General features: G+C 37.1%; 1 long non-coding RNA gene across 1 annotated transcript in view; it reads right to left on the bottom strand.

Annotated features, from left to right (window-relative positions):
• Nucleotides 1-346: 346 nt before the first annotated feature.
• LOC134479376 (uncharacterized) overlaps nt 347-11689 on the bottom strand; it is a 99135-nt gene continuing 87792 nt past the window's right edge. The window contains exon 2 of the long non-coding RNA XR_010052651.1: nt 347-495. This is a non-coding gene — a long non-coding RNA (uncharacterized LOC134479376). The remainder of the gene's footprint in view (nt 496-11689) is intronic.

The raw sequence follows: 11689 nt of genomic DNA, 5'->3' as shown, positions 1-11689 counted from the left end.
AGTAGAATATTTCTACTTTATATATTCATTTATTTTATCTTATCAGTGAGAAATCCAACATAATTTTTTCTATTAGACTAAGATTTGGGATAAGACCTTATTTTCTATTGGACTAAGTTCATGGTATTGAAAGTATAAAAGATGACAGATATTGAGAATGTTAATTTCTTATGTGTTTGCTACAATAAATACTTGTAAAAAATAAATTATGGAATGAATTATTTGTTTTGATTTACAGGTCAAGAATACAGTCCACCAGAGAAGAGAACTCTAGATATCAGGAGCTTAAGGTAGCTGGCCACATTGTACCCAGAGTGCAAAACCAGAGAGAGATAAATGCATATACTTAGCTCACATTGTATTCTTTATTTCAAGATCCAACTCAACACATAAAAAGATGCCACATAAAATTAATGTCAGTCGGGGGTTGGGGATTTAGCTCAGTGGTAGAGTGCTTGCCTAGCAAGCACAAGGCCCTGGGTTCGGTCCCCAGCTCTGAAAAATAGAAAAGAAAAAGAAAATTAATGTCAGTCTACTGTCTTTAGTTAACCTAGTAATAAATAATGTTCACAGGTATGCCCAAGTTTGTCTCTATATACTTTCAAGTTAAAAATATTGACCACTAGATCCAGGGAGATTATGATTCAATATAGAACCTGATTTCATCCTAATTTAAGTTTGTGTTTCTGCATTAAAATTATCTGGTCTTGGGCTCTTTAGGGTTGGGATACTTTTAATGACTGCTTCTATTTCTTTAGAAGTTATGGGACTGTTTAGATGGTTTATCTGATCTTGATTTAACTTTGGTACCTGGGATCTGTCTTGTAGAATTCTATCAGACCTTTATAGAAAGACCTAATACCAATATTGTCCAAACTATTACACATAATAGAATCTGAAGAAACACTACCCAATTCCTTCTATGAAACCACAATTATGCGTATACCTAAACCACACAAAGACCCAGTGAAGAAAGAGGACTTCAGATCAATTTCCCTTGTGAATATCTATACAAAATACTTAATAAAATTCTCACAAACTGAATCCAAGAACATAACAAAATGATCATACAACATAATCAAGTAGGCTTCATCCCAGGGATGCAGGGATGGTTCAGTATATGGAAATCCATCAAGGTAATCCACTATATAAACAAATTCAAAGGAAAAAAAACCACATGGTCATCTCATTAGATGCTGAGAAAGCATTTGACAAATTTAACACCCCTTCATGTTAAAACTCTTGGAAAGATCAGGAATTTAAAGCCCATACCTAAACATAGTAAAAGCAATATACAGCAAACCAGTAGCCAACTCAAACTAAATGGAGATAAACTTGAAGGAATCCCATGGAAATCATGGACTAGAAAAGGCTGCCCACTCTCTCCCTACCTACTGAGAACAGTATGATAGTATTCTTAAGTGACCCCCAAAAGTTCCACCAGACAACTCCCACAACAGATAAAATGGCTTCAGCAAAGTGGCTGGATATAAAATTAACACAAACCAGTAGCCTTCCTCTACTCAAAGGATAAACAGTATGAGGAAGAGATGAGGGAAACAACATCCCTCACAATAGTCACAAATAATATAAAATACCTTGGTGTGACTCTAACCAAGTAAGTGAAAGATCTGTATGACAAGAACTTAGTCTCTAAAGAAAGAAATTAAAGAAAATCTCAGAAGATGGAAAGACCTCCCATGCTCATGGATTGGCAGGATTAATATAGTACCAATGGCCATTTTGCCAAAAGCAACCTACAGTTTCAATCCAATCCCCATCAAAATTCCAACTCAATTCTTAATAGAGTTGGAAGGAGCAATTTGTAAATTCATTTGGAATAACAAAAAACCCAGGATAATGAAAACTATCCTCAACAATAAAAGAACTTCTAGGAGAAAAACTATCCTTTACCTCAAGCTGTATTAGAGAGCAATAGTGATAAACACTGTATGGCATTGGTAGATCAGTGGGATAGAATTGAAGACACAGAAATTAGCCCACATATTGATTGTCATTTTCTCTTTGACAAAGGAAGTAAAAACCTCCAGTGGAAAAAAGACGACATTTTCAACAAATGGTGCTAGTTCAACTGGAGTTAGCATGCAGAAGAATGCAAGTTGACCCATTTTCTTTGACCTATACAAAGTTCAAGTACAAGTGGATCAATGACTTTCTCATAAAACCAATTGCAATGAAACGAATAGAAGAGAAAGTGGGGAAGAGGCTCGAACATATAGGCACAGGGAAAAATTGCCTAAACAGAACACCAATGGCTTATGCTCTAACATCAAAAATCGACAAATGGGATCTCATAAAATTTCAAAGCTTCTGTAAGGCAAAAGACATTGTCAATAGGACAAAATGGGAACCAATACATTGGGGAAAGATCTTACCAATCCTACATCTGATAGAGGGCTATATCCAATAGATACAAAGAACTCAAAAAGTTTGACTCGAGAGAGCAAATAACCCTATTAAAAATGGGGTACAGAGCTAAGAAAAGAATTCTCAACTGAAGAATATAGAATAGCTGAGAAGCACCTAAAGAAATGTCTAACATCCTTAGTCATCAGAGAAATGCAATTCAAAACAACCCTGAAATTCCACCTCACACAAGCCAGAATAGCTAAGATCAAAAACTCAGGTAAATTTCATGAAGTCATTGTTTTTGATAGCTGAGTAGCACTCCATTGTGTAGATGTACCACATTTTTTGAATCCATTCCTCTGTTGAAGGGCATATGGGTTCTTTCCAGCTTCTGGCTATTTTAAATAAGGCTGCTATGAACATAGTGGAGCATGTGTCTTTGTTGTATGTTGGAGCATCTTTTGGGTATATGCCCAGGAGTGGTATAGCTGGGTCCTCAAGTAGTACTATGTCCAATTTTCTGAGGAACCTACAGACTGATTTACAGATAAACTAGAAAATATCATCCTGAGTGAGGTAACCCAATCACAGAAAACACACTTGGTCTACACTCATTGATATTAGCCCAAAGGATGGAACTGCCCAAGATGCAATTCACAGACCACAGGAAGCTCAAGAAGAAGGATGACCAAAATGTGGATACTCCCACTGCTTCTTAAAGGGGGTAAAAATATCCATAGGAGGGGATATGGAAGCAAACTTTAGAGCAGCGATTCAAGGAATGGCCATTCAGAGCCTGTCTCACATGTGGTCCATATACATACAGCCGCCAAAACTAGATAAGATTGATGAAGTTAAAAAAATGCATGCTGAAAGGGACCGGATATAGATCTCTCCTGATAGACACATCCAGAGCATGTCCAGTACAGATGTCAAATGCTAGCAGCAAACCACTGAATTGAGAACAGGACCCCCGTGGGAGAATTGAAAGAAGGATTGAAAAAGTTGAAGGAGCTTGCAACCCCATAAGAACAACAATGCCAACCAACCAGAGCTTCCAGGGACTAAACCACTACATGGCCTGACCCACGGCTCCAACTGCATATGTAGCAGAGAATAGCCTTGTTGGGGCACGAACAGAAGGGGAAGCCCTTGGTCCTGCCAAGTGCAGGGGAATATGGGGGGCAGTAAGGGGGGTAGATGGGGGGAATACCCGTACGGGGGAGAGGGAGGGGATGGGGTTTAATGGACAGGAAACCTGGAAAGGGAGTAACATTTGAAATATAAGTAAAGAAATATATCTAATGAAAAATGTAATTTTTTTAAAAAAGTGTTTAAAAAAAATCAGATGAAAACAGATTCTGGTAAGGATGTGGGGGAAAAGGTACACTCTTCCATTGTTGCTGGAATTGCAAGCTGGTAGAACCACTCTGGATATCAGTCTGGACATAGTACTACTTGAGGACCCAGCTATACCACTCCTGGGCATATACCCAAAAGATGCTCCAACATATAACAAAGATGCATACTCCACTATGTTCAAAGCAGTCTCATTTATAATATCCAGAAGCTGGAAAGAACCCAGATGCCCTTCAACAGAGGAATGAATACAGAAAATGCGGTACATCTACACAATGGAGTACTACTCAGCTATCAAAAACAATGACTTCATGAAATTCTTAGGCATATAGATGGAACTAGAAGATATCATCCTGAGTGAGGTAACCCAATCACAAGAAAAAAAACAGTAAAAGAAACAAAAAAGAAAACAACAACAACAACAAAACAAAAAACAGAAAACAAAAAACCAAACCACACACATGGTATGCACTTACTGATAAGTGTATATTACCCCAGAGCTCAGATTACCCAAGATACAATAAAAAAACCACATGAAGCTCAAGAAGAAGGACAACCAAAGTGTGGATGCTTAGTCTTTCTTAGAAGGAGGACCAAAAATATTAATAGGAGGAAATATAGAGACAAAGGTTGGAGCAGAAACTGAAGGAAAGGCCGTCCAGAGACTGCCTCACCTGGGGATCCAGCCCATACTCATACAGCCACCAAACCCAGGCATTATTGCTGAAGCCAAGAAGTACATGGAGACAGGAACCTGATAAAGCTGTCTGCTGACAGGCTCTGCCAGAGCATGACAAATACAAGGAAGTATTCTCGCAGCCAACCATTGAACTGAGAATGGGGTCCCCTTTGGAGGAGTTAGATAAAAGATTGAAGGAGCTGAATGGGTTTGCAACCCCATAAGAACAATAGCAACCAACCAGAGCTCCCAGGTACTAAACTACCAAAGAGTACACATGGATAGACCCATGGCTCCTGCTGCATATGTAGCAGAGGATGTCCTTGTTGAACAACAATGGAAGGGGAAGCTCTTGGCCCGGCCAAGGCTGGACCCCCAGTGTAGGGGAATGTCAGGGCAGGGAGGTAGGAAGTGGTGTGCACAGGAGTGGGGAACACCCCATAGAAAAATGGGAGGATTGATGGGATAGGGGAGTTATGAACAGGAAACCGGGAAAAGGAATAACATTTGAAATGTAAATAAAAAAAAGAGAGAGAGATTTTTCTTTATGCTTTTATTATTCGTATTTTGTATGTATGCTTGAGTAGTTAATTGTATAATATTTTTTTATTTTTTAAATTATAATATAATTACATTGTTAAAAAAAAAGAAAGGGAGTCTCCCATTTTGTGACAAACTCAAAAAGCCTTTGAGTAATGGAAACTGCTACCTTACTACAGGGTTCTCCAACACACTTATTTTTGTAAAATATTCTAAATATTTACTGTTTATTTTAAAAGAATTCAGAAAGACCCAAATATAAATATAAAATTTTGGTCCATATATTTTAGCCAGTTTTACCATTCAATTTGTTATTGGATTTTTCTACTTCAGTACCACAGTTTTACAATGTCTCTCTTTCTAACAGATTTAATTAACTCCACGTGGTTATATGGTGATGAATTATTTGTACACCATGCATTTGTACATTACCTACGTGTATGGATTTGCTCTGCTTATTATAATATTTGCAATATTGACAGATATATACAAAATAATTATATTTCCTTGGCTATAAGATAGATTAAGCCTTTAATGTACCATTAATGTTCTTTGTCAGATAAAATAAAGATATGCGTTTGAGATAAGAAAATAAAGATGCTCAAGTGACCCATAGCAAGAAAGTTGTAGTGCTTGACTTCAAATCAATGCTACTCAGAATCTAAATCATTATCTACACTACTTCTGACTGACTTAATTATGTTGGAATATTTATATATAATATATTATATATAATACAATGTACTTTTTCTTCATCTTTCTATCATCTTATAGGATCTAGGAAGAGTGTTTATCTTGGAGCAGGTATTTGTGTCACTATAGATCTGATAATCTGACTTTATACTACATCTTTTGACCATATTATAAGAGCATAACTATAGACAGAAAACTGTAAATAAGCATTTATTATTTTGCTTCAGTTTGGTAGCAATATACAGTGATTTTATTGGTAATTGGACTTCATAGAAGCCATTAGTCTGAGAAAATTCCTGTATCTAAAATTTAAGTTGTTTATTGAGTGGTAGAGAAAGAGACCCACAGAGAGGTGTGTGTGATGGTTGTTTACTTCACTACTGCAATGAAGAATATATTATATAACCCCACTGTTCTATTTCTATAACTATTTTACATTTAGACATATTGTGTTTAAAGCCCAATGTACATGATTTAAGCTATTCATGCTTAGATATAGCTTAGACTGTATCTGGCAAAAAAAAGAGACAAATCCAAATACTATTTTTAAGAGGATACTTTCAATTTCTAGTGTGTTATATGCATAAAAATTGCTGTGTTCTTTCTAGAAAAGAGAGAATCCTAAAATGAGAGAGAGAGGGGGAGAGGAAAGAGAAAGAGAGAGAGAGACAGAGAGAGAGAGAGAGAGAGAGAGAGAGAGAGAGAACTTGTAGTACTGTGTATTTCCTTCACAACCCTTGCCTTTGTGTACACTTGTGCAATTACAGGACATACAAACACACACACACACACACACACACACACACACACTTTCTCATAATAATGAGGTTCTTTCCTCACACTAAGAAACAGTGACAATGGAGGATAAATACTTTTTCATTATATTTTCTGCCTTGTTTCCCTAAAAAGTCTTCTTACATTTTTAACCTTTCTGAGAAACAGACACCAATTTTAGAAACCAATAAACACTGCGGTTCTTAGCTGTATACTTTGGGCAAGAGACTCATTTACTGTTAAAATGTTCAATGACTGATGATTTACATTCACTTCAAAGCAGCCACAAGATGCAAAAGTCTTTCAAAAAGTATTCCTGAAGGCTTTAATAGGCAGTGTCCTTCCCATCATTAATATCTTTCTATAATTCTAAATAGATTGCATTTCCTACCCCACTCTCTAGATTCTTTACTTGAAAAGAAGAGATTTTCTCATGAATAGGGCTGAAGTATCTATGCACAGTCTTATAAAACATGAGTTGAAAAGTTAGAAGCAGTGACTTTTCAGGGGGAAACTGTGCACCGTAGCATATATTAGTTTTTGAGGGCATATTTGTGCAAAGATGTTTCATGTGTGCTTTTCTGCATTTTTGTAATTAAGTGATATAAAACAAACAAGCATTTCAATAATTGATATAACAATAAAATGAAATGAAAGCAAATAGTAGATATTATCTATATGCAGTAAGAATTACAGTGTTGTACAGCAATATTCAAAATAGTGAATCATAGCCCCACCCCCAGGAGCTTTTCTCTGTCCCATTTTCTCATACGTTGATATTATCTCCTCTATGTTACTCTTGGTTCTCTTTTCTTCTCATACTTAATTAAATTCTGTAATATAAATGTGGCTTCATCCTACTGCACACACCTTAATAACATACTATTTCTGTTAATATGCTAGCACTGCTATTAGCTCTGGATATTTGGGGAATTTGGTAAAAGTCTTTTTTAATTTTCCCAAACTCGTGGGGTTTCAAAAAGATAAATTTATCATTTACTTCCCTAATTTCTTCATTGGTGCCAGATGAAAAAATATAGTCTTGATTAATTTGACATTAATCTGACTCACAGGTGAGGTATCTTCTTACAAACCCAGAAGTCATAGAACAAGAGCATGTGGAACAAAAGAAGTGCCCAGCTTCGACTCTCAGAATATTACCTGTCTTTATCCTATAAATCTGACCTTTCTTGCATTTGGGAAGGAAACTACAACACTTTGGAGGTTTGCAGCATTAGAAATTATAGCATTTTTAATACAGCAATGCCATTTTCCTGGTTTCCATTCCCACTTGCAAAGTTTTATTTTTCTCTCACAGTTAAATTTACATCTCAATCTTTCTTCATAGTAGAGGCCCCTAAATCCTTAAACCAAAACATTCCTGAAAACATGAAAGTTATTATTTGACTTTTCCATTGCCTGTTTATCCGTTAGATTAGTGATTTTCATTAATGCCGAGAATTAACGAGGCAAAGCTCCTGATTCAGAATAGATTTTTATGATGAAATCAAATTATCAGATGAAACCTTAATTAGGATTTGTACTGGTGATCAAAGTAATAGCCAAAGGATTAAGTATGGGGAAGGAAACATAATTCACCTCATGCCCGTGGGTGGGTTTTTCACCCTGATACTTCTAAATGAACTAAAACAGATTTTTCCCTGTGTGGCTGGCCAATAGAAATATGTACCTACCTTACCTATGTATTGTTTTTAATGGACTCTAGCTCTCTTGCTCTCTTCTCTGCTCTCGTGCCCTCTTCCCCTTTGTTCCTTCTCTCCCCATTCCTCTCACCCCTTCCCTCTACATGCTCAGGGCCAGCCTTTACTTCTCCCCTCTTCTACTCTTCTTCTCTCATTAAACGTTTCCATGTGGAAAAAAAGGGAGGAATTCTAATTTTCACTATGTAAAACTCATCATCTTGAGTGAGGTCACCCATTCACAAAAGAACACGCATGGTATGCCCTCACTGGAATACACAAGATAGAATTCACAGACCATATGAAGCTCAAGAAGAAGGAAGATCAGAATGTGGATGCTTCAGTCCTTCTTAGAAGGGGGAACAAAATACTCATTGGAAGAAATACGTGGACAAAGAGTGGAGCAGAGGCTGAAGGAAAGGCCATCCAGAGACTGCCCCACCTGGAGATACATCCCATCTGCAGCCACCAAACCCAGTCACTGTTGCTGATGCCAAGAAGTACTTGATGACAGGAGCTTCCTAAGAGGCCCTGCCAAAGCCTTACTGATACAGATGGAGATGCTTGGTGCTAACCATCAGACTGGCATGGGCACCCCAATGGAGGAGTTAGAGAAAGAACAGAAGGAGCTGAAGGGGTTTGTGACCCCATAGGAAGAACAATATCAACCAACCACACACCCCAGAGCTCCCAGGGACTAAACTACCAACCAAAGAGTACACATGGAAGGACCCATGGCTCAATGCACAAATGTAGCAGAGAATTTCATAGTCCAGCATCAATTGGAGGAGAAGCTTTTGGTTCTGTGAAGATTCCTTCCCCCAGTTTGTGGGAATGCCAGGGTATTGAGGTGGGAATGGGTGGGTGGGAGAGGGAGCATCCTCATAGAAGTAGCAGGAGGGAGTATGAGGAAAAGGGGAACTGGGAAAAAGATAACATTTGAAATGTAAATATGTAAAATACCCAATTAAAAAATAAGACATTTCAAAAACAAAATAAAAGGTATGTATATCTCAATTAAATCAATAGTGTAAGATCTGCAAACTTGCCTGATTCTGCCTGGTAGCACCATCTCTTCCTTTGCTTCCATCCCGGGAGTAATTTATTACATATGAATCTTTTGAGGGATGAGACTAGGTCATTGAAGTAAACTTGTGAGATATGGCATAAGAGCATCTCTCAGTCACCATAGAGCAAACCCCTTAATTATTGTTCTAGGAATAAGCACAAAGGAATAAAAATCTAATATGTACAGCACATCTATCATCTGTTTCTAAAATCAGCTGTACTTGGCTGCCACCACATTGGAAAGCTGCTGCTGCTGCTGCTGCTGCTACTGCTGCTGCTGCTGCTGCTGCTGCTGCTGCTGCTACTGCTGCTGCTGCTGCTGCTGCTACTGCTGCTGCTCTGCTGCTGTTGAAGAGGTTCACGCTAAAGATTTGGTCTCTAAGGCACCGGGTCATTAGAACCATAGCCATTATTAGACTGTCACTCTGCACAGTGTTTGGAAGTAAGTGTGACTTCTCCCAAGACTCATTCTCTTTACTCAACTAATATTGGCTGATCATGATTACGTGCCAACTTCTTTGAGAAGTGCCAGAAATGCACAAAAACAATAAAAAGCATTTCATTTCTTCTTCTCCTAATGAGTTCAGTGTTCACTATTTAATGAGTTTAACAATTTCAATGAGCTATGAAAAGTGTTGCATTAAAAGTAAGTATGAGAAAGTACAGTGAGAACACAAGAATATTTTAATCTAGCTACAGAGGGATGAGGAATATTCCGGAATGTTAAAATGTTTCTCCAAAGCACAAACAACATGGGGATGTAAACTTTGGAGTGACCCAGGTTAACAAAGACCAAGTCAGAAAGGAGCTTATATTTCACACAAAATGAGTTAAGGTTTTAGAGCTTCAGAGATGGCTCAGAAATCAGAAGCACATACTGAACTTGCAGAAGATCCAGATTCAGCTCCCAGCACCCACATAGGATGGTTTTTAATCACTTGAAACTCCAATTCCAATGGATCTGATAACGTCCTCTGGTCTCTACAGGCACCCTCACATATACAGAATATAATGACACAGACACACATATATACAGGAATAAATCTGAAAGAATGAGTTCAGACTTCATCTTTAGGACAACAGGAGAAAACTGAAGGTCTTCGCATACGAATGCTATAACCAAACAGACTTATTAAACATGTCTTTTTTGTGGATCATCTGAATGAGCAAAGATAAATATAATCATTTATTCTAGAGTAATTTAAACCCTGATAACTGAGAGTAATAGTGGGGGTAATCCAGTTTAAAAATTTTAAAGATACAGACTTCTAGGATTGGGGAATGATTAGATAAAGGTAAAATAACGTTAAGGAAATTTAGACATATCACTAAAATTTCTTGCATGAGCCAATGGGGAAATGATGCTATAGTTTACTGAAATGTAATTGTATGAAAATTTCTGGAAGATTATATATGATAACACCAACTTTGTGAGTATTTATTGGAACTGGGTCTACATAACAATCATTGAAGCACCAGCATGCAATAATTGAAAGGGTGTGGAACACAGGCAACTAGTATAGGTTACTGTCATTTGGATGACACTGACATAGAAATAATGCATGGACCATGATCCTATCCTGGTAGACAGTGGAGATAGAAGAAATCTTAAAAGATGTACAGAGAAGGAGGAGTTCATTTTAGAAAAATGAACTGCATCTTCATCTACTACCTGCCAATATGATGTATATTTTGTTCTAATTTCTAATTCTTTGTCCAGTTCCTATTAAGCTATCTGTCCATCTCTAACTTTTAAAGTCACTGGTTAGCTCCCTAAATGCTTTAAGTGTCAGGTCCTGAAATAATCCAGATACTGTTCTTTTACCATCAGCTATTGAATAGACTTCTCAGAACACCCCAGCATCCAGGGGTGGATCCTTACGTGGGTCAGGTTAAACTCATGGGATATTGCGTTCCACTCTGGATTAGACTCAAGGTGGCCATATTGCTTGGGTTTGTTGAGCATCTGATTTTAATATTAATCTACTTGCACTCAACAAATATTGGTGAAACATGTTTCCACCTTAAAATGATGTAGCTTTTGATTAGTTTTTTAAAAGTTTCTTCTCTTCACACAGAATGGATTAATGATTACTACTAGCCCTCCTATTTTGAGGAATCTACAAACACATGTGCATAAGCTCCCGACTGAGTCTTGTGAATTAATACATTTTACTCATTTCTACATTTTATCTAGCTTTATTATAAAAACCTGAACATGGTATGGTGCTGTTGAAATAACTTCATGTTGTTACTGCTTAAGTGTTTATATTTTTAGACTTCTATAATTGGTTTAAAATTATTTTACTCCTGGATGATTGGTTTGGTATATGCCATTTCTCTTTTTAAGCCCAAGTCTTTCATTTGTAAAATAAGGAGAATATTATTGGTGTTATTTACTTCAAAGTTATCATGAACCTCAAAGATAATACATGTAACAACATTTGGAAAACTGAAAAGTTCTTTTAAAATATAGAATATTACTCCAAGCATTATGATCCACTCC

This window comes from Rattus norvegicus, chromosome 6, assembly GCF_036323735.1.
Source record: "Rattus norvegicus strain BN/NHsdMcwi chromosome 6, GRCr8, whole genome shotgun sequence".
Lineage (NCBI taxonomy): Eukaryota > Metazoa > Chordata > Mammalia > Rodentia > Muridae > Rattus > Rattus norvegicus.
Note: the sequence above shows the minus strand (reverse complement) of the source record. Positions and strands in the feature narration are given on the sequence as shown.